General features: G+C 43.8%; 2 protein-coding genes across 2 annotated transcripts in view; both read right to left on the reverse strand.

The window, feature by feature from the left end:
* Positions 1–9,175, reverse strand: part of IP6K2 (inositol hexakisphosphate kinase 2) — a 30,236-nt gene extending 21,061 nt beyond the window's left edge. The window contains exon 1 of the mRNA XM_050958476.1: positions 9,081–9,175. The gene's annotated coding sequence lies outside the window, so the exon portion shown is untranslated. The remainder of the gene's footprint in view (positions 1–9,080) is intronic.
* Positions 1–22,801, reverse strand: part of LOC127053554 (protein ATP6V1FNB) — a 354,802-nt gene that overhangs the window by 157,410 nt on the left and 174,591 nt on the right. The window lies entirely within an intron of this gene.

Consider the following 22,801-nt stretch of genomic DNA (forward strand, 5'->3'; position numbering starts at 1 on the left):
AATTTCCTCTAATTAAATACTGTTCAACAATGAACTTTTCCAATCAAATTATATCAAGGTGGTCTTGTATTTTCTTCTCTATAGTATTATTCAGATGCATTTCATACACAAAGCTTTATATCTGACTTATTCCACACTTTTTATCTTTTTGTGTTGAGAGGCTGGCTTTCCCGGGAACCATACACAGTTAATAACATACTCACCAGAACCACCATTGCCAAGAAGTTCACCTATTCCAATCTGCAAACTAGGTCATGAGATTGAAACAACAATGTTAAAACACCTGAGTAGCAACCTGATGGTCCACAGTGGCAGGTCCCATCACATGAACTCCAAAATGCACTTTAAAATAATTATTTTGTTATAATTAGCCCATCTGATACGGGATGACCACATCAATATTATGCCTGTATGATTTGTTACGTTTTACCAGAAGTGTATCACAATAGCAGTCAGTGTTTCTGCACTACAAGCAAAGGTGGTAAAGGTTACTTTATTCAAACTGAGAGTCCAGTAGGACTTCACAGGCAAAAAGCCATTGGCAGGACCTATCACCCACCCAAACAAGAAATGAAAATCCCTAGGAGGATGCTGACAGCCTACTTCCCTCTCCACAGCCAGGGGGCTGCCATATCCAGTAAGACACTCATGGCCTGCAATAGGACCAAGAATGTCAATGAAAATTAAATTCCCTAAGGCTTGAAGCTTGGAAAGAGTCCAGCACTAATGTGGTTTACATATTTCTTATTCCTGTACATGCTGATGCACTGGGGTAAAAACTTGTCCCTACTGAAGGCAATGATTTAATTGGGATTAGGATTTCATCATAGATTTTTGTTTAAATTTGCAGGATTACATTCTCACATGCATGCAGATACAAATTATTGAAATGAGGTTGGCTGGAAGAGATCACATATTTTCCATGTTCAAGATCACAGGTTATTTTCAGAAGACCTATGACTATATCTTAATTACTCTGTCTGGCTTTAATTCCCTCTATATTCTGTTAAGAAGAGTTTTACATGCATGGAAACAAGAACAAGGTAAGCAATCTAGCAAGTGCAAATTGAAACCAGCAAGCACAGCCTGTCTGTCTGTATAAATCTACAGGATCACATTCACAGCAAGGAGAGGATGACAGATCTAATATCTGCTCTCTGGAATCCAATGTACACATTAAAGACATCTGAGTAGAAGATAATAGTCTATTCTCAAAGTAAACAAGTCATTCCAATTGTGTATAAAGTCATATTCCCCCAACTGATACTCTAAATAGATAAACATTTATCAATCCAAAACCATACCGGCCAGCAGATTTCTCAAAGTAGTAGTGAACGTTACTTTTAACAAGTAATCAGACAATTGGAACTATCTGTTTAAAAAGCTCCCCGCTCCTTACATAAAGCAACAATAGTATCGACTACTATGAGCACCATCAGACAATATAGGTTACCGTTGATTTGATTACTTTGCTTTCTTCACAGGTTTGGGTCCTAGACCATGCAAGTTTCAGCACTGTAAAGTGGCAGTGTAGACAGTGCACCAGCACTGGCAGCTACTCCCCTCATGAGGGTGGGTTTTTTACAATGCTGGGAGAGCTCTCTCCTAGTACTGATGCCAAGACTACACAGCCATGTTAAAGTTCATTGGTAATGAAGACATACCTTCAAGGTGTGAAGTTAAATCAGTGTAAAGCTCTGCAAAGACACTCTTGTTTAGGTTTAAGAGTACCTTATTTCAATTTAGCTTAAACAGATTCCTAATCAACTTAAACTAAACTGACCTAAGCCTGGTTTAAACCAAAATAGAAATATAGCTTTTAGCACCAATTCAACCAGGTCAGTTTAAAAATCACACCGTATGTTAAACTGATGCAACATTCTCATATAGACATGGCCTCAGAAAACATAAAACAACAAATAGGCAAGCAGTTTGTCAGCAAGAGAATTTCTCACCTTTGTACCCAGAAGCTGTGTTAATCTGATTGATGTCATAATGAAAGTCTATGACCACAATACTGTCTAAATATCTCATATACAGCACAGATGATTTACTGTACATTTGGAACTGATCCAAACACAAACCAGGAGCAATTGCTAAAAGAAAGTCCTCTTTTTCAATGAGCATGAAAGATTCACCCACACTTCCGGACAAACCTCAGATGCTGTAAAAGCTTTGTGCATCATACTACTGCATAGCTACTTGAATATTCTGGTCAAGACCCTCTACGTATAATGAAAACACTAAAATTGAACACAGGAAAAATGACAAATTCTAGTTGGTAGAAGGATTAATAAAGCTAAAAAGTTAAACATCCTGGGATATTTTTAGCAATGTAAATGGGGGGGGGAGAACTTATTTTTTAAAAGTCTGCTTTTAATCATTATATACACTAGTCATGAAATTGGGCTGGATCTCAGTCATGTGAGCCACAGAATGAGACTGAGGGCTGTATAAAAGAGACTGCAATAGGAGACACTGCTCTGGGGAAGAAGAAAAGTCCTTATAGCTCATTTTTTAAAAAGTTCTTAAAATCCATTTAATCAGCGTACACAGCACTTGACCAAAAATGTTCTCTGATAAATTTAAAGTCTAAACACAAAAGATCAGGAGAGAAGGTATACTAGGATTACTAATGAGAATGGGCTGTTTAAAGGGGAAGGATTTAAAAGAGAGAGAAGGTATCTGGCAAGAGACCCCATTCATTACAGGGGTCATCACAACAGAAATGCTCAAAGCAGGGAGTTACAAAGGAGATGAAGACAAGTAAGACTATCTACACTACAGGTCATAACCTATAGTGCAGATGCGTCCCTACTGTCATGGAAGCAGTTTTTCCACTGCTGTAGGAACTCCACCTCCCCAAGTTATGGTAGTGAGGTCAATAGAAGCATTCTTCCTTTGATTTAATTGCATTTCCACAAAAGGTTAGGCCAGCATAGCTACAGTACTTGGGGGTGGGGGGTGGATTTTTCACACCCACAGGTATGTTGAGCTAAATGTAAAGTATAGACTAGGCCTAATGCAAAAGAATTGGGATGAGGGCAGGAAGTGGGAAGTTAGCTAGGAGGAAGTTAGAGCAGAGAGGGAAGATGATGTAATGCCCCGAAGACTAGGCCAAGGAACTTGTATTTGAAGAGGCAAATCAGGAAGCCAATAAGCTGCATGAGAAGAAGCAGAATTTTGAACAGACTGGATGAGAGGCAAGGAGGCCAGAAGAGAGATTGAGAAGCTCCACATTAGCTAAAAAGTTACCTAAAAATCTATGTAATCACTATTACAATGCATCTACTTCCATCAATCAGACTACAAACAGCAAATCTTGAGTCACCGTTTTACAAAAAAATAAAACTAACTGGTCTTTTCTCTTTAACCAAAATGATTCTTTTGTGTGTTATATCCTGAACATGAAGAAATTGAGACTGGAAGAAAAATCAGTGTCAGTCTACTGAACAGATCTGAAGTTTCCAGCTTGAATGACAACTGTTTAATTTCAGTGAAAGGATAAACTTTCCTCTATTCAAACAACCCTGGCTCTGGAAGCCATTACTGATTTGAATAGCTCTTTTTAAAATTAAAAAATAAACAATATGAACAAATATGCTTCACTAGCTTGTGCAGTTTTGATGCTAAGGTCTTAACTTTTTAAATAAATACAGTAAACATCTATCTCCAACTACATCTATTTACAAAGCAAGAGTACTGCACACATTCATTCTGAGGATTAGTGTTATCACATTAGATCCACCCCAATCTTTCTAACATAACTAGACATATTCATGACTAAAAGCCCATTGCTGCAGGAAGTTTAAAAACAACTTTGGTGGGTAAGCCATCAACTCAATGCCTCCAGAGACATGTAGCCAGCACCTGTCTACAGGCATTTAATAGGATTTTAATTTTAGCAAACCTTGTTTTGTTCCGCTTTCAAGATGTGTAGTGAATTTTAAAGCACTGTCTGGCAAACAAAAGTGGTATCTAGAGCCTACAGCACATTACAATGCATGTCCACTTGTGTTCAACATATCATACTGTCTCTTGGTAACTGTATTTTTGTAACAGAATAGGACAGAGGGACCAATTTTTAAACAAACAAAAATGAAGTGTTTTTCCTCTATTAACAAAAATCCCCTGATAAAAAATTCTGATGAACTGTTTCTAACCAAAATCTGTAATAAGACATCTCAACATAACGTAAAACAATTAACAGAAAAATTATTGTAATTAAACGGTTATATCATGTATTTTAAAGATGGTTCCTGCATAGTTACAAAAATACATTAACCTTGAACAGAAAATAGCAAGCCAGATGAAGGAACTTAGGTACAACGGAAAAATCCTCTTCCCCTGCAATGGAAAATTTTAATTTCTTCAAGTAGGTTGCAGTGATGCTTAGTAGGACTTGCGTTGCCTAGTTACCAATCACACCTTCTTGCCAATAGAGACAAACTAATCATCATCAAATGAAACAATGGACCAGTGAATGAACTAAACTAGTGAGAGTTTTTATTCCATTGTTCCTCTGCACATCAATGACAAATAACATATCCTAATGTAGAAAGGGCCAGTTTGTTTAAGACTGATTTAGCGCTAACTCAAATGTAATGGAAAAATACTGATTAGCTCTAGCCACAATAATCAACAGGAACTCAATATTCATTAGTCTCAAATGACCTTGGCTCTGAAACACAGTGTTTTGCTCCTACCCTAACATTATGATCAGAATGACAGGTAGTATAACGCCAGTTTCCTAAACTGTATTCCTGACTCAGAGTTAAAGAAAAAAGTAGAATTACCAAGGCAGCACTTTTAACAGCACTGCCACAAAGAAATATATTAATAAGAATTACTATTTAAATATTGCTATATTCTAGTCTTCTGATCAGATAGTTGAATTTTGTGAGCATATTCTTAGCTACAGAACAAGTTACACATTAGAGAAAGCATATGCAGGTGATGCACTTCACTATCAAATCTCACAATCTCCTGAAAACATTTAATTTATATCTTGGCTTAATGTTAAAGATTGCAGCAAATTACAATGGACCACAACTAAATTAAACAAAAACTGCATCTTCAGACCTTTTCTACACCAAGATTTTTTTCCTAAAATTTCCCACTATAGCTATCAAGTCAGTTTCACTGGTATAAGCTAAACTAAGATGCCATGATTTTGGACACTATGTATTCTAGACCTGTTCTTACCAGGGTTAGAGGAAACAGTGGTTAAAATGCTTGTGGGAAAGTACCTGGAGCCCTCTATATTAATACTCCCACTGTTGCTACCACAATTGTAGGTGAACCAGCGGTAACAAAAGGGAGGTGGTGTGATCTAGCGGACAGGCCACAAGATGGTAATTCAGGATACCATTCTGAGCTCGGCCACTACCTGTCTGTGACATTGGGCAAACCATTTCACCTTTCTGTGCCTCCACTTCCCCTCCTACCACTTGCATTTAACTCTTCAAGACAGGGGACCGTCCTATGTTACATGTAATATCTATCATAATCTTGGCTGGACCCTTTAGATGCTATTGTAATAAAAATCCTAACATATATGTGGCCTTAGAGAAAATTGGTCAATTTAAATAAATGATGGCCTACTTGCTTATATAAAATCACCATCATAACTTAAATTATTTGGGTGTTTTAATACTAGTTTCCAATAAATTCCTGCAACTCACTCTTTTCTGTACAAGCCTTGTAAGACTAGTCACTAATGTTCTCTACCCATATTTTGTTTCTCAAATATAATGGTGTTAAAAATATATTAAAAACTGTAAAAAAACAACCAATACTATTACTTTACTTGCCCTTCTAGATATGAAATCCCTTTGGGGCTCCTATGTCCTAGTTAAAATTAGTTTTTGTTTGGGTTTTTTTGGTCTAAACTGACTAGACATTTTCCTTCAGTGTATTCACAGAATAATATTTCTGACATTTGCTGCCCATGGGTGAAGCCTCATCTGGAGTACTGTGTCCAGTTTTGGGCCCCACAATACAAGAAAGATGTGGAAAAATTGAAAAGAGTCCAGTGGAGGGCAACAAAAATGATTACGGGGTTGGAGCACATGACTTATGAGGAGAGGCTGAAGGAACTGGGATTGTTTAGTCTGCAGAAGAGAAGGATGAGGGGGGATTTGATAGCTGCTTTCAACTACCTGAAAGGGGGTTTCAAAGAGGATGGATCTATACTGTTCTCAGTGGTACCCAATGACAGAACAAGGAGTAATGGTCTCAAGTTGCAGTGGAGGAGGTTTAGGTTGGATATTAGGAAAAACTTTTTCACTTGGAGAGTGGTGAAGCAGTGGAATGGGTTACCTAGGGAGGTGGTGGAATCTCCTTCCTTAGAGGTCTGTAAGGTCAGGCTTGACATAGCCCTGGCTGGGATGATTTAGTTGGAAATTGGTCCTGCTTTGAGCACGGGGTTGGACTAGATGACCTTCTGAGGTCCCGTCCAACCCTGATATTCTATGATTCTGTGCCCCTTCAGTCAACATACCAAGGGAATCTCAGACAAATGTTTTTGCTTCTTTTAAGTTACATTTATTAGGCAGAGGAAGATACAAAAATAAGGAGGTACAACAGAAAGGTCTAGGCATAGTGCCCTAGCAGGAAGCTCAGGCCTCACCACAGCTCCTGGAATTCTTTATAGAGTGGTGCTCCTCAACCCTGCTTAAGGGTCTCCATCTACCCAATAAGCTTCTAGGGCTGTCACTCTGTGAGCCACTCTGAAGCTCAGAATATCGGCTGAGTCAATGTGAAGTGATGGAAACAGCTACAGGCATGGTTGAGAAGTCCTTTTCTTTAGATTTTCACCAGGTTTAATCATCACTGGAATTCACGGACCATTAGATCCAATTTTTAAGTTCATAAACTTTTTGATTTTATGAATCACACCCATCAGACAGAATGGGCTTTCAAAACCTCTAGCAAATGGGTGTTTGATAAATTTGAAATTCTCCTTTCCACTGGTGGTGGATGGGGGAGGGGAGGGAGGAAACTGTGTTATCTGTAATATGTATTCCTGACCAGTTTCCAAGCTTTAATACTTCCAAAATATAACAAAGCAAGATATGCAAATGTTACATACATATATATACATACATATATACATACACAAGTTTGACTTTAAAACGGCAACATATTCAATTTAAATAACTTTGTAAATGGGGTGAGAACTAAATGATACGAAACAAAATGGACTCAGTTCAAAGATCCTCTTTTTAGTTTCTTTTTAAGCTTCAAATTCAGCATGCACAACTCCCACATATTCCTAGCAGCAGCTCTCCAATGGCTTTATAGCTATATAATTGCTGCATAAGATCAATCAAGTTTCAAAATCAAAGGGTGTCTGAAGCTTTCGAAACTAAAAAAAAAAATCTTATGCCCACATTAGTTTTAAGTTCCAGAGCCAAACACTCTCTCTCATGTTCAAGGTTTGTCATAAGAAAAAGGCACCAAGACCAACTCTGCGAGTTTAGAGACATTCTCCTCAAAGCTTTTCTGGAATATTCAAAGGATAAGAACACAAGATTCATTTATTAAAATACTGAGTTTGAAATAACCGTGGAATATATTTGGTTGCTGTATCAAAGAAAAAGAATAAAGCCCATTACTATATGGCGATTCAGTGTATGACTACTACACTAGAAAAGAAAGGAGTACTTTAGCATGTGTTAGCTAATGGGTTATTTCTTTCTAGAGAAGGCAAGGCCCAAAACAGGATGGTTTGGTACATAACTGCAACAAGAGTTTATTTTGGCAGCAACGTTAATACAACAGTAACCACATTTTACAAACCCGAGAATTACAAAACCTCACTTAATCCAAAATGCCTTTTTGTCCCTGTGCCTGAGAATACTATTACATATGCCCTCAATTTTATAAGACCTTGATTTTACAAAACATTTGTAGAACAGGGTTTCTACTGCATGCAGTGTAATACTCTGGAACTATGATTAACAAATATTTATTGAATCTAGAATTATTTCCTTATACTAGAGATGTAATTACCTTATTTCCATTTCTGTAATTTTTCAGTGGTTTTGGAGCAAATAATAATTTAATTTGCATCACTATACTGAATAAAAACAACAACAAAAAGCCCTTCTTCCCCCTCTGCCCCCTGACTATCTTAGCAGGTAAGCAATATTGTTTCCATACTGGTAAGTAACACTGAATAAGGAATGAAAAACTATCCACCTTTACTCTTACTATAAAACCACCCTTTGTAAAACCCTGGTTTTGTTTCCTCAAAAGTTCTGCCTACCTCACAATCTGATGACATCCAGAAACTAGCACCAAATTTCTTAACCCTTGTTTGGGGGAGAAGGAAAGGGAAAGAAGAGGAATACTCTTCTTAATGAGCATGATGCTCGGGTGCTAAAAGCGCTCGCACCCCACAGTTACAAATTCCTCCCGAACCCTTACAGAGGAAAATGCTTTAACTGAATGGAACCCGGTGCAACGTGAAGCCAGTCCACACGCAAAGAAACTGGGGCACACGAGCATCTCTTTGAGAGACGTGGAAAAGGGATCCCTGTGTGTGCGTCAGCCAAACACAAGGACGAGGCAGCCCCATGCTTGTGTGTGCCTGGCACTGCACCAACGCCCGCCGCACGAGGGGAAGTCGGGGCGGATCAGGGAGGGGGATGGGGTGGGAACTAGGCAGGAAGGGCAGCGGGTTTCAACGCCCGTGGGGGGGAATGCTGGGGATTTCCACGTCCCACGGGGAGGCAGGACCTGGACGGCCTCAGCAGTGACACGCAGAGCTCTGCGGACGCGGACCCCAGGCCAACCGGGGCGGGGGGGAAGGGGCGAGACAAGGATCCCGTTAGTTCAGTGGGCCTGGCCCGGCCCGGAGCAGGGCCCCGTGGGAGGAGCGCAACCTCCACAGGCAGGCCGATCCCGCTTACCCAGGCTACCGAGCGGTCTGTCAGCGCCCGAACCGCTGTGGGGACTGGGAGGGGCTGAGCCCAGGAGCCGAGGGGCTCGGAACCGCTGGAGCCGAGCCGAGCTGCGGGAAGGCGGGTGGAGAGGCTCGGTGGGGCCGGAATGGGGGCGGGGGAGCAAGTTACCTGGATATCAGATCCCGGCGGCCAGCCGCTTCGCCTCTTTTGTTTCTCTGAAGCCAAAATGGCGGCGCCGAGCGGGGCAGCTCCCTGCGGCCTGGCCCCGCCTCTGCCCCCCGCCTTCCCATTGGCTGTGCGGAGGCAACTGCCCGCTGATTGGATGCCCATGAGAGGCATTGTTGCTAGGGCTGCTGGAGCTGGCGGCCAGGCAGCGCGTGCCGCCTGACTGAGGCCAAGGGGAGCGGGGAAGAGCTGGGGGAAGTTGGCGCTTTGACCGGGGCTAGCAGGGAGGGAGATGCCACCTGAGCGTGCCCCGTGCGGGGCTGTCCCCCCCCCTCGATACGGGCCCCTTCCCTGCTCTCCACTCGCAAGAGCAGGGCTATGATGGCCACATAGGGTTGGGGTCCTAGCAACTCCTCTTCCTTGGATCGCATAAGCCCTGGTTCTCCTAGGCTTTGGCCTAGCAATGGAGGTGGCCAGCCAGGCCTCCTTTGGTTTGCCCACTCGCTTGCTCCACTTCTAGCTCTCACGTTGTACATAAGGGTGAGGTGCAGTACCCAGCGCTCCAGCATACGCTGATGTCACAACGCTCACAGGGCCATGGGCCTTTGTGCCACAATCCCCTTAGTGGTCCAGCAGGTGCAAATGTTCCTGTCTCCACCATCCCTCTGAGAGCCCATCTGCAGCCAGTTGAAGCAAAAGCTGTAACAGAGTCAAACAGAACACGTAAAGATGATCTTACTTTTTAGTCCTACTTTTGCTCCTGTTAAATTGGTAAAATCCCATCTCATTCCTCCTAAACCTTCAGGGATTATTCATTCCTGTTCTCGCTCCCCAGATCCTTACTGTGACTCAACCTGAGGGATCACCCTATTGTAAAAAATGCACTAGGCCTAATGCTTTTTGAAGTCACAATGATGGGGGCTCAACTGCAACCTTATTAATGGATCTATGCAGCAACGGCGCCAGGGTTTCTGACGCCCTAGGCAGACGGCCATTTTGCCGCTCCCCGCAGGTCCGGTGGACCTACCGCAGTGATGCCGGCGAACAGTCGGCTGCTGGAAAGGCTCCGGTGGAGCTGCTGCAGTGATGCTGGCGGGCGGTCCGCTGGTCTAAAGGCTCCAGTGGACCTGCCGCAGGGAGCCTCTAGACCAGCGCACCGTCTGCCGAAATGACTGTGGTAGCTCCACCGGAGCCTTTCCAGCAGCGGACCGTCCACCGGCATCACTGCGGTAGGTCCACCGGACCCGCGTGCCGCCCCCCCGGCAAAAATAGCGCCCCCCCCAAAATTCTGGTGCCCTAGGCCATTGCCTAGATCGCCTAAATGGTAGCGCCAGCCCTGGATCTATGACAACAGAGCTGCCATCCTGGAAAGAATATAAAAACCAAATAAAAATAAGATCATTGCAGTTCAGTTTACTAAGCAACAGACTCTCTCTGCCATCTATTTAGTCTAGGACTGCCAGTTAATCATAGTTAATGCATGCAATTAATGCAAAACAAATTAACTAGATTTTAAAAATAGTCACAATCAGTTTTAATCACACTGTTAAACAATAGTATTGTAATTGAAATCAATATATTTGAAAATGCAGAAAAAATCCACAAATAGTTATAATACATGTAAATGGGTATTTTATTATTGTTGAATAGTGTGATTAAAACTGTGATTAATCACAACTATTTTTTTACTCTCATAATTAATTGGGATTTTTTTTAGTTAGCCCTAATTTAGTCATGAGATCAGACATGTCCACATAGGTATAAATTACTAGCATTCTGTGCTAATTTCAAATACATAAAAGGTCAGGAAACTAAAAGTGGTAAAAACCATTGCAATTTTGTCACACAAAGCACCCAGTAAAGAACTCTGTACCAAAAGCGATGCTTAGACGTTTCATAGGATCCCTAGCTATCAGATGCTGTGGCACTGCTGTGAACAGCCAGAGCATGCTATGGAATGGCATGCATCTCACATCTCACCTCCCATATTTGACCTGTGAATTCCTATCTCAAGCATACAACAAAGAGCAAATGTTTCTTAGTGGCTATCTATTTGGAAATATGCAGTGTCACTTCACAAATGAGGTTTACAGGTGAGGGATCTTTCAGCTGTATCCATTTTAAAAACACCATGCAGCACAATATAAATAATAATTACAGGCCTTGGGTTTTTTAACCTCAAATCTTTCCACCCCCCCTCCCCATTTTCTATGTTGCAGCAATAGTGAGGTTAGCTCAAGAGCTTCTGTTAAGAGTCTACAGATTTGTCTGTTTGGAAACTTGCAGATTATTCTCAGTAGAAGCCTTTGGCTCTGGAATTTGCTTTCCCAAGACTGGGGACTTTTGTTGGATGTTTTAAGATTCTATTCTAAATTCTGTTCTCTCAGGACTTTGTCTGGGATGGGTGGCTGTGGAGTATGACCATAGCTTGTTAGGTTGGCAGTTACTGTTTACATGGGCATGGATGCGCTAGAAAAACATGGACTTGCCTCAAAGTGCATGTCTGATTTGTGTTTACTTGTCACTGGATGGTTGATGCAGAAATGCAGCCCTTTGAGCCACTGCCTGTGTGTGACTATTATACTTCCGGAGGGGTGAGTATATTATATTATTATTAATGGTAGTATTAGGTTTCCTCACACGTTGTTCCTGATTGCACCTCCCTCTGCCCTTCTTATGTAGATTCATGTGAGCACAATCCAGGTTACGGAAGTCCCTCAGATGCCATACTCCATCTAGTTTTCCTATGATCAGTTTCCCTGATACAGTTCATGACTGTAATAAGATGTTAACACCAGGCCTCATCTGGCAGGTGCAATATTGTGTCTCACCTCTCAGTCCCCACACTTCCCTTCGTTGCTCCATTGTTCTCATGTTCCTTTTCTAAACAGCTGCCATCCTTCTCCAAGTCCTCTTGCACCTCTCAGCTCCGTCATTAGCTAATGACTTGGTTACATTCTGAGACATGGATACAGTATCAATGCCTTAGTTGCTTGGTCCTGCGGGTGACCCCACTGGATCAATCCTTTGGTAGCCTGGCACTCCAGGTGACCCTATAATTCTTATTTTGAACACTCACCCTGGGCTCTGTCTTGTCATTGTATAAAAGACATTTAGCTCTGAATGGAGGCAAGAGCTCCAGGAAAATGATTTTCTTGCCCAAACAAGGGAGATGCACCTTGTACAAAGCATTAACACTGAGGCATTTTATTGATCCAGACAATCTCAAAAGTGTCTGCTTTTTGGAGTGGCACACTCACAGAACAAACCATATTTTTTTTCTGCAAACATCTACCTTTTCTTTGAGAGCTGGTGAAAAGTGCCAGATTCACAGTTGTGGAAACTAAAGACTCTTTGGTTCACCCACAGAACTGATACAGTATGGGTAGCAACAAAGCAAGCTTCTCCTTCCTCCACTGTGTCTTATCTATAATCCAAAGGGAAAACCCTCTAACAGAAAGTTCATGCACATTCAGTGTTTGGCTTCTCTGCTGAGACTGTCAACGAAAGGCAGCATCATGCTAATGGGGGTCTTAGAGCACATATAACCGAGGCACTAGGACTCACTCCTTTTATATACAGCAGTGAAGAGCTATTAGATGAGGATAGTTTCAGTTTACTATCTGAAGGTTATTTTTGTCACAGTCAGGGCATGTCTACAGTATAGGTGTTACAGAGGCACAGCTACAATGCTATAGCTATGCTGTTGTAAAATGTCTTCCATCATTGTAGGAGCTTCACCTCCCCAAGCAAGAGTAGTTAAGTTAATGGACAGCAGGGATTAGGTTGGCATAGTTATGGTGCTCAGGGCTGTGAATTTACCCTGAAACACTGTAGCTATGCCCAGTGCTTAATTTGTGCCAGGACCTCTAGGCTTGGCAGTTCATTGTCCCGGCACCTCTGGGCTTGGCAGTTCACTATCCCAGCACCTCTGGGCTTGCTGCATCAGTTATGAAAATAAAAAACTGCTTGAGCTCTGGCACCTAATTGCTCTTTCATTACAAATTAAGTACTGGCCATGCCAACCTAACCTTTAAGTGTAGACCAGACCTTAGTTTTAAAGCCTTTTTTCAAATTAAATCTGAGATTCTGCAACACAAGATGGCAGTCTTAATAAAATCCATGGACCTGCTCACCGAATCAACCCTGTTCAAATCTGTTATAGCACTTTCCTAATCCTGTGATTCTCCTTATCTCCCAAAAATCCTTATTCTAGCTCCAGGATGTGCCTAGCACAACATTCTTGGTAATTTGCTTTCTGGGGCTTGGATTGTTGCACATTGTATTGTTTTCCAAACAAATTCTTCTTAGATGATAAGAGGCTTAATTGGGCTGTGTTTGATTCAATACACAAAAGCAACACAGCACATGTTTTAGTCATCAGGACATATTGACAGTGCCATGCTGTCAAGAAGAGTTCTGTGTAGCTTGAAAGCTTGTCTCTTTCACCAACAGAAGTTGGGTCACTAAAAAGATATTGCCTCACCTGCCTTGTCTCTCTAATATGCTGTAAAGAGGCACTTTAGAACAGAGTGTGGTAGAAATGCACTTAATTCCATTCTCAACCCTGGCAGAGTCATGAAATAATAATTATAACAAAACCACTGGAAAAAGAATAATGACTGAAAGACTAATTTCTCTTCAGATCAGAAGCAAAGACGGCTGCCTGGGCAATGACAACCTGATGAATGAGTTGTGAATGGTGCACATGTCAGAGCTTTGTTTACTGAGAATCTGGGCTCAGAGTTCTGCTCTGGGATTTCTCTAAAGCTGCAGGAGTGGATAGGCAGACAGCTGCCATTTTAATGAGGTAGGGCATGGAGGAATCACAGGTGAATCATTTCTGCCAGGAGCTGTAATTAATGGATAATATGTACTCCACTCTAAGCTCATTTTAATTGTGGCGATCAGATCCTGGGAATCAGTAATAAATCCATAACGTGCAATTTAAGAGTTTATTTTGTCAGCTATGATCCAGAAAAGCTTGGAAGCCTCAAGTCTACACTGCTTCTGAAGTCAGTTATGGAAAGACTGCTTGACTGAGCAGAGTATTGAACTGTGGAGCCTTGGTTCTCTTGCTCATTAATTAAAATCAAGCTGTAAGAGGAAATGTCCTCACTTTTAGGGTGCCCCCTTATACCTGGATGCAGCATTGCAGGGAACTTCATCTTTTGTACCCCTCCCTGTCCTGGTGGCCACTTCCTTGGCTGTGATAGCCAGCCTCTGCTGGTGTCTTCTCCTGACTCCCTTCCTGGGTTTTCTGTGGCTCAGCCTTCCAGCCAAATCAGATTAACAGTTCACTCTCCTTCCAGGGTAACAAAAGATCCGGCTTAAAGTCTAAATCAAATGCCCAAACTAATAGATCTTCTGCTCCTCTCAAACTGCACTAAAGTTCTTTGCTTCATGGCCTCTTCTCCTGGACCTGCAGAGTTTCTCTTATCTTGCTTCTTCCCCAGCAGGATTCCTCTACTGCTTCCCTTCACCAGGGGCTCTGCTGGAGGATCTCCTTGTTCCTTTTAGGCCCTATCTCAGGGCTTTCCTTCCACTGGAGCCTACTCTACTTCAGTGGATGACTCAGCCTGACTTCCTCAAGCTCTTCCCAGAGGGGAGAGCCCCTTATTCCTCCAGCCAGAGTTTTCCTTTATCTGCTGAGTTCCCAGCTCTATTTAAGTAGCACACTCCCTGCTTCACCACCAGACTGGGGATCACTGTTTCTAATTAAGCCACCTTATACCAAAATGGGGTCACTAATTAACCCTTATGTTGCCAGCTCAAGAGTGAGGCTGAGGGATAGCTTCTAAAGAGACAAGATGGATGAGGTGTTATCTTTTACTGGACCAACTTCCATTGGATAGCTGCTAAGCCATGGGAAGGCTGAGCCCAGCTTGCCTGAAGGACCAGCCACCCCATGATACCAACCCAACCTGCTGATGCGTGAAAGTCTTTGTGTGCTTCAGTTCGCCATCTGTAAAATGGGGGAGAATACGACTTCCTTTCTCCCGATTTTGTCTATTTATGATGTAAGCTTTTTAAGGGAGGAATTGTGTCTTACTGAGTGTTTATACAATGCCTACTACAGTGCAGGTTCAAGGTGCTACTATAATATAAAGAATAATAACATATTAAAAAGGGTTAAAAGAACACTATTTAGATTGCAAAGTCAAGCACACACCAAAGTTAGGAAATATCAGAATTAAGTATCTCATGCAATCTTAATTCAACCCCCCTCTACAGAAGGGTAGTCTTCAGCTCCATGATCACATCCTATTTTTGCCCCCGGATCCTTGCCTCATTAAATAACATTCTTTTAACATAGGGTTTTTGTTTGTTTTATGGAATTTCCTAGGGCGTTTTTCTTAAACTGAAAAGATGAAAACAAATTCTGTTATGTGCAACTGTAGCAACTCGCCAGCCTGCATCAACTAGTATGGCATGAAGTTGAACCCTGAACCTTCAGCACAACTTGGACAGAACTAGCTACATTAGCTGGCAGCAGCAGAAGACTATTATACCAGGGGGGAAAGGTTGGTCAGGGGAGCCCAGCCTGGTGCTTGCTCTTTCTCTCCCCACCCCCGATTGTGAGGGGAGCTCCTTCCCCATGTGGTGTCCTGGAGAGAGGGGAGGCTGGACCAGGTGCTGGTAGGCAAGGAGAGCCTGGTCTGGCTCTCTCTACTCGAAGGAAGCTATCTGTTCCTAGAGGCCCCAGCACCATGTGCGCTGCTGCTTGGGCCAGTGTGTGGCCTCAATCTTAGGACTTGTCCACATGGGGAAACTGACTTCCAAAGCAAACTAATTAGAGTGATATAAAGTCGCTTTTATTCCAAAATACAATATTCATACAGGCAGTTATACTGGCATAGCTACGTGGTGTAATTATGCTGCCATAGTTCTGCCATTTAATTTCCGCAGGTACACAAGCCCTGAGATTAGAATCCATGCTGCCAATATTTTATTGCCAAAACAAGCAACAGAAGGGAAATAGTGCTTTTCAGAAGTTTCCGTTCAGATTTGATTGAAAGAGAATTTTGTAGGAGAAAAAAAAAAGAATTTATCTGGCCCAGGGCTCTCCATTTGCCCATGGCAAACAATGGAGGTGTCGACAGAAGGCAATTTCCTGCAATATCTTGGATAAAACTTACTGAATTAAGTTAAACATTATTGAATTAAGTTTAATATTATTGGGGGTCCACTGTATTAAAAATACTATTGTTTGTGTGCTGCTGTATGTAATTTTTCAAGGAGAGTGACCAATGTAAACCTTGGGGAAATGTTAGAAACTTCAAAGAACTGTTTGGGACAATACATGCAAAGTAGTTGGGAATTCTCTTGAAACGACGCCCTGGAGAAAAAAAAAACAAACCCTTGTCTACTCACCTGGTTCCTGAAGACTTCAGATCAGAGACTCCTGACCTGTACAAAGGATTGACTAAACTTTTCCTGTGTGGTAGTTCTGAGCTGAGGCTGTTATCAGAGAAGAGACTCCTTTGTGGGATCTGAAAGACCAATCACCTCCTAAACCTAAACAGAGGGGTGGCTACCAACTTCCTCTGTAATAGTTACCATCTATTAGCTGTTTTGTCTGAATCCCTACCCCAGCTTCAACAGACCTTGAGTTGAGTGTTCAAATGCACCCTCTTCCTGGGATTTGGCTTTATTGGTAAATCAAAACTACTAACAAAATCTAAACCTAAGCTTCCTTCTCTGATCCAAAGAGACATGCCCTGCTCCCCTTGTATCCTGGCTGTAGCTATCTCCACTCACTTGTTGGCAAGGCTCAGCAGTAATTATCCCAGATGTTAACAGTGTTTTAGTATCCAAGCCTAGGATGACCAAACAGAAGAACTCAACCTTCCTATACAGAGTGTTAGATTGGCACCCTGTTAATGTGGGAGTCAGTCCAGCTACTAGTGGGCAGATGCTCCCATCCCAGCTGGTACCACTGTTGCAGCCTGAACAGAGCTGGGAAGTCACAACTCTCCTCTGCAGTGTAATAAATGAATACATAATAATAGTAAAAAAAGACTAGAAAATCTACAAATTTACTGTTGTCTCTTGGGAACAGCTTTGTTCATTCCTCTGGGTGTGATGCTCTTACGTAGTGAATATGAGAAAGAGTTAACAGTACAGCGGTACTTTCACCGTCTCTGTTGAAGCAGGAAAGAGCAACCAGACTGAGCTTCCTGTTGTCGCTCCCCACACCTCCCCTGCAGCACACCCCTGAGCGTGCTTCCTGGCTCACTAGGACTTTGTTTCCTGATTCTGATTTTGGGGTTTTCAGTTTCTCCCACTTTTCATAGTGAAGGTTTCTTACAAGAAGCCAAGTTCAGAATGAACCTGGCCGACTATACTTCCCTCTTGCCCTGGAGGGGCTCCCACTGGTGGAGATCTGCAGGTGGCAGAATGGGGAAAACTTACCTTCCCCTTCTGTTGCCTGTACTGTGTCTTCTCCATGGCCTAGAAGACTTCATTTTCAGGGCTGTCAGTTCAGCACCTTTCACCTGCTCTTAATAACAGAAGAATGAGTGTCACTCAGTGTTTCAGCAAGTGTTGGATTTACTCTCATGATGGGCTAAAGCACTCTGTCTCTCTCACTAACAGACCTGAGCAGTACCATCTCTGCAGACACGCTTCTTTTTCTTTGTAGGTTCACAGACATCATAAAGGACACTGCCAGCTCCGCCTATAATGACCCTCCAAACACCCTTCAAAGATCCATGTTTTGGAGATTCTCCAACCTAGCCAGGCTGGCCTGGACTTTGCTTCCTCCAGAGTTCAGTATCAACCTGGCTTCTTCAGTGGGCTGAAAGTGATCTTGTGACTCCAACTGTGCTTCCTACTGCACTGCCACTTGATTCTCCCAGATAGTCCCATTGAAGACACATATGAATATATAAAATCCAGGGACCAAAACCTGCTGTCCTTTCAGAAGGCAGATACCCACTGAAGCCACTGCAAGGGTTAGCCTGAAATCTGGCGGAGCACAGATTTTTGAGAGGCAGAGTGCAGGCCTTTTCAGATTAATCCCTTCCATGCTGCATTGCCATGTGCACATGGACAGCAGTTTAAGTGAATGTCAGGTACCTAAAAGGGTGTCATCAGGAGGAGGGAGAAAACTTGTTCACCTTAGCCTCCAATGATAGAACAAGAAGCAATGGGCTTAAACTGCAGCAAGGGAGATTTACATTGGACATTAGGAAAAAGTTCCTAACTGTCAGGGTAGTTAAACACTGGAATAGATTGCCTAGGGAAGTTGTGGAATCTCCATCTCTGGAGATATTTAAGAGTAGGTTAGATGAATGTCTATTAGAGATGGTCTAGACAGTATTTGGTCCTGCCATGAGGGCAGGGGACTGGACTCGATGACCTCTCGAGGTCCCTTCCAGTCCTAGAGTCTATGAGTCTCTTCATTGGAATGAACCATCAAGCCACATGAGGCATTAATAATCTTACATTTATTACGGCTAAGGGCCAAGCATTGTGCTAGGCAGTTACAAACACAGAGAAGCTGACTGTAAGCTCTTCATGATAGGGCCAATCAGTGCTATGCCTGGTCACAAAGCAGCACCAGGTACAGTCATTTTCATGGCACATTCTGGTTTCGTCCTGAAGCAGATGCACCAAAATCCCGTGAGGGAAGCTGTTCCTGCAGAACTGTTCATCCAGCAAGAAATCTGATGAGAGAGACATTTCTTGCAAGATTTCCAGCCTGTTTTCCAGATCAATAAAAGTTCAAATGATTGGGACCACCAGCATCATTTGAACATTTGTCTATTTATCTGACTTCCAGAATCATTTCAGGTTCACCAGTGGTAAAGTTCTGGATTCCACTGAAAACCTTTCAATTCCCAGTTAAGCCAATTTAATGCTTGTAAGATTTTGATCCAATAAATGAAATAAATGAGAAATATATCCCTGCAAAATTGTGGAAGGAGGTGAAATTGCACAAGTTGCACACATTACGTAAGAGTTTTGGTCCCACAGGACTTTATCTTCGTTCATGACAACCCACTTGCAGAGACCAATACACAACCCATTTGTGTTGGGATATGTATGTTACATCTTCCCTGACGTGGCATGTGTTCTCTGTTTATAGAAATTAAATGTAACTCCCATTCACGACAATAGAATTTTTTTGACAATACTGTACCCTATTTAACCCAACCCTTCAGCAGCCAATCAGCCACGGACAAAGTGTTTGTGATGCTAATGTTCAGAACCAGTGAAAGAGACATTCCAGCATGCACGGACCCAGCTCTCCCCACAGTTACTAACTAGATCACTCTGTGCTCTTTGTTCCATATGGGCTCTGTCAACCTGTGGTTGTATCTTCTATGGACAGGGCCTCCTCTCTCTTCCCTCTGGACACGTTTTTCCTCCTAGTTTTTTTTATCTGGTCCACTACTGTTGCTAGTTCCCTCCAGACTGGCCACCAATAATGCTGCCCCTTGATTCAGCCACCAGGGAAAGCATACAACTGCAGCGTTCAGACATCACAATAGCTATCGCATTTGTTTTACCTTTGCAGGGTTTGTTCTCTCTCCCCCTCCAATTTTAATGGAAAAGTTCTGCCAGACTTTAATGACTGAAAAAGGGCAGGTTGACTCAGGAAGCAATTCCACTTGCTCATGGAAAGCTTGGACTTCCACCAAAATAGACCACTCCGCACCGGTCATCCGAGGATGTCAGTGCTATTTAATAAGAGGAAACAGGGATGAATAATTCTCAATACTGACCTGCCAGTAAGTGCAAGTTCCTCATTTGTTTTGCAGGACATCATCTTCTTGTGTATCTGGGATGAAGAAATGGAAATTTGGGTGTTCTCTTTCAAAGGTAGAACGTGGATGTGCAGGCCACCAGAAATTGCTATATGATTGCAGGTGCCCATCAACCCATGGTACAAGGCCAGTTACTTTCCCCATGCCCCTCTCTGCCCCCTGTGGGGTATGCTTTGTTTTAAGGGTCTGCATTTGCCAATAGCTAGGGGAACCTGTGCACCTGTACTTTTGCAAAGCCCAGTCCCTTTCCTTTGGGATATTTACCCTGTCTGACCACCTTGGTGGCACTTTCTCATCCAGGCCTAGATGGTTAAGCAAGTGGCCTAAGCTTTATACAAGGTAAAATGGATTTATTTGGGTTTAGACCCCATTGGGAGCTGGGCATCTGGGTGTTAAAGACAAGCACTCTTCTGTTAGCTGCTTTCAGGTAACCCTGCAGTTTTGGGGCAAGTAATTGAGACCCTGGGTCTTTGTTGGAGCAGATGGGAGTGTCTGGCTCAGCAAGACAGGGTGCTGGGGTCCTGAGCTGGCAGGGAAAACAGAAGCAGAGGTAGTCTTGGCACATCAGTTGGCAGCTCCCAGGGGGGTTTCTGTGATACAACCCGACACACCATAGTGAGTAAAAGAGGAACACAATAGCTCAGGAGGACTGGCTTTGTAGGAGAGGAGGTTATATGTCGGATTTCACAACATCAGCCAGTAAAACATATGTTGGGTCAGTGACAGATTCTGACTCTTGAGCCATGACAATGTATATTCTAACTCACTGGACGCGTGTAGGGATTGTTTGGGTTGTGAGACAGCAAGCACAGCCAAGTAGATTACATTGTGCCCCTTCAGGAAGATGCTGCGTATTACTATTTTGGGTCCCATTTAGTGCTGGAGACAAAGAGAACTTTCCAAGGTCAGTAGCTTTCCACAGACATTCCTAATCGGTATGGAATGCTGGGTGTATATTTTCATCAAGTGCCTTGTCTACATGCCTGGGAATCCTGTCAGTCACTAACTAAAGCTCCCCATTCCTCACGTTAGGAGGGCTCTGGCACAGCTCACATAGTGTAATGGATACAGAGTCAGAGTCAGAGTCAGGACAGGGGACAGATCTTCATTGCAGACCCATTGGATGCCCATTAATCTGACAGGGTTTAGAATTCCTCGCTAGTTACTGTAATGCTGTTCCACTCAGTTATGTAACCCTACGGGTCCCTTTGGGACTGCTTTTCCTTTTGAGCTGGTATGAGTTTTATTCCTTTGCTCGCCCTCTCCCAGCCATGCCCTGCTCTAACTGCGGCTGCCGAACTGTGTACAGGGAGAACAATAGGAATTGGGAAATGGAGACGTGATTCTGGGTTTTAGCAGCTACATCTTCGCACCTGACTGCCCCTGGTATAATGAGATTCCCCTTGTGGCACAGAACCAGCCTAATGGCCCTATACCAATCCTCCACTTGAGCTCAAGCTTGTATTAAGGAGGAAAGGGTGTACAATAGTAGTGCACCTCTACAGTCTGGCTCTCCTGGGCTGCTAGATGAGATCCCTCAGGGAGTGTTGCTGTCCAGGTATAAATTAAAGCAAACCCAGAGCTGCTCTAGCTTATGATGGGGCCAGGGCCGGTGCAAGGATGTTCCGCACCCTAGGCAAAACTTCCACCTTGCGCCCTCTTCCCCCCCCTTGCGCCCCTACCCTGAGGCGCCCCTCCCCCATGGCAGCTCCCCCCCTCCACCCTGAGGCACCCCCCTTGCGGCAGCTCCCCACCCCTCCACCCTCCACCCTGAGGCACCCCACCTCCACCCCAGCTCACCCCTGCTCCGTGCACAAGCACAAGCACCCTGATCATGCCATCGCTGCTTCACTTCTCCAGCCTCCCAGGCTTGCGGTGCCTAAGCAGATTGGCGCTGCAAGCCTGGGAGGTGGGAGAAGTGATGCTGTTCACCCCTGCCCCACCTCCTCCCCGAGCACGCCATGGCCGCCACACTTTTCCCGCCTCCCAGGCTTGCAGCACCAATCAGCTTAGGCGCTGCAAGCCTGGGAGGCTGGAGAAGTGAAGCGGCCATGGCATGCTCGGGGAGGAGGCGGGGCAGGGGTGAGCTGGGTCAGGGAGTCCCCCTGCATGCCCCCCTTACTTGCTGCAGGGGGCCCTCCCCGTGCTTCCCTGACCCAGCTCCCTCTGCCTAAATGCCGGCGGCGACCGGAGCGGCCGAAGATCCGGCCACCATGGTCGCTGCCAAAGAAAATGTCACCCCTCAAATGCCAGTGCCCTAGGCGACCGCCTAGGTCGCCTAAATGGTTGCACCGACCCTGGATGGGGCTTGAACTGGGTTCTAGACCCAAAGGTGTAAAGGTCGTATAAAGCCAACTTTCCCAAAAGGGGGTTCTGATACATTTTTTGACTTTTGACCTCCTACATCACTATAAAAATGGAACATTCCATGGTCATAGCAGAAAAGTGATGTCTTTCTGTCTACATACTCCTAACCACCCATCATTGTGGTACCTGTGCACTTAGCATATGTCTACAGCTCAGTTAAAAACCTGCAGCTGGCATGTCCCAGCTGACTCAGGCTTGCAGGGAAGGGGCTGTTTAATTGTGGTGTAGAGGTTCGGGGTCAGAATGGAGCCCAGGCTCCAGGACCCTCCCACTTTGCACGTTCCTAGAACCCAGGCTCCATCCAGACCCCAAACATCGACACCGCAATTAAACAGCCCCTTAGCCTGAACCTGAATCAGCTGGCCTGGGCCAGCAATGGGTGTCCAATGGCAGCATAGACGTACTCTGAGGGGCCTACCAAAAACAAAGTATTTGGAATGTTAGGGAGTCGAAGGATCTGGGTGGTAGAAAATGAGCTAATGACGGCTTCAAAGTTCCACTGTTGTGTCATCAGGATTCACCGAGAGCAGGTCAGAAGCTAGGAGCTACAAAATGCATTGCTGGCACATGCACGGGGGGGTG

The sequence above is a fragment of the Gopherus flavomarginatus genome, chromosome 6 (assembly GCF_025201925.1).
Source record: "Gopherus flavomarginatus isolate rGopFla2 chromosome 6, rGopFla2.mat.asm, whole genome shotgun sequence".
NCBI lineage: Eukaryota > Metazoa > Chordata > Testudines > Testudinidae > Gopherus > Gopherus flavomarginatus.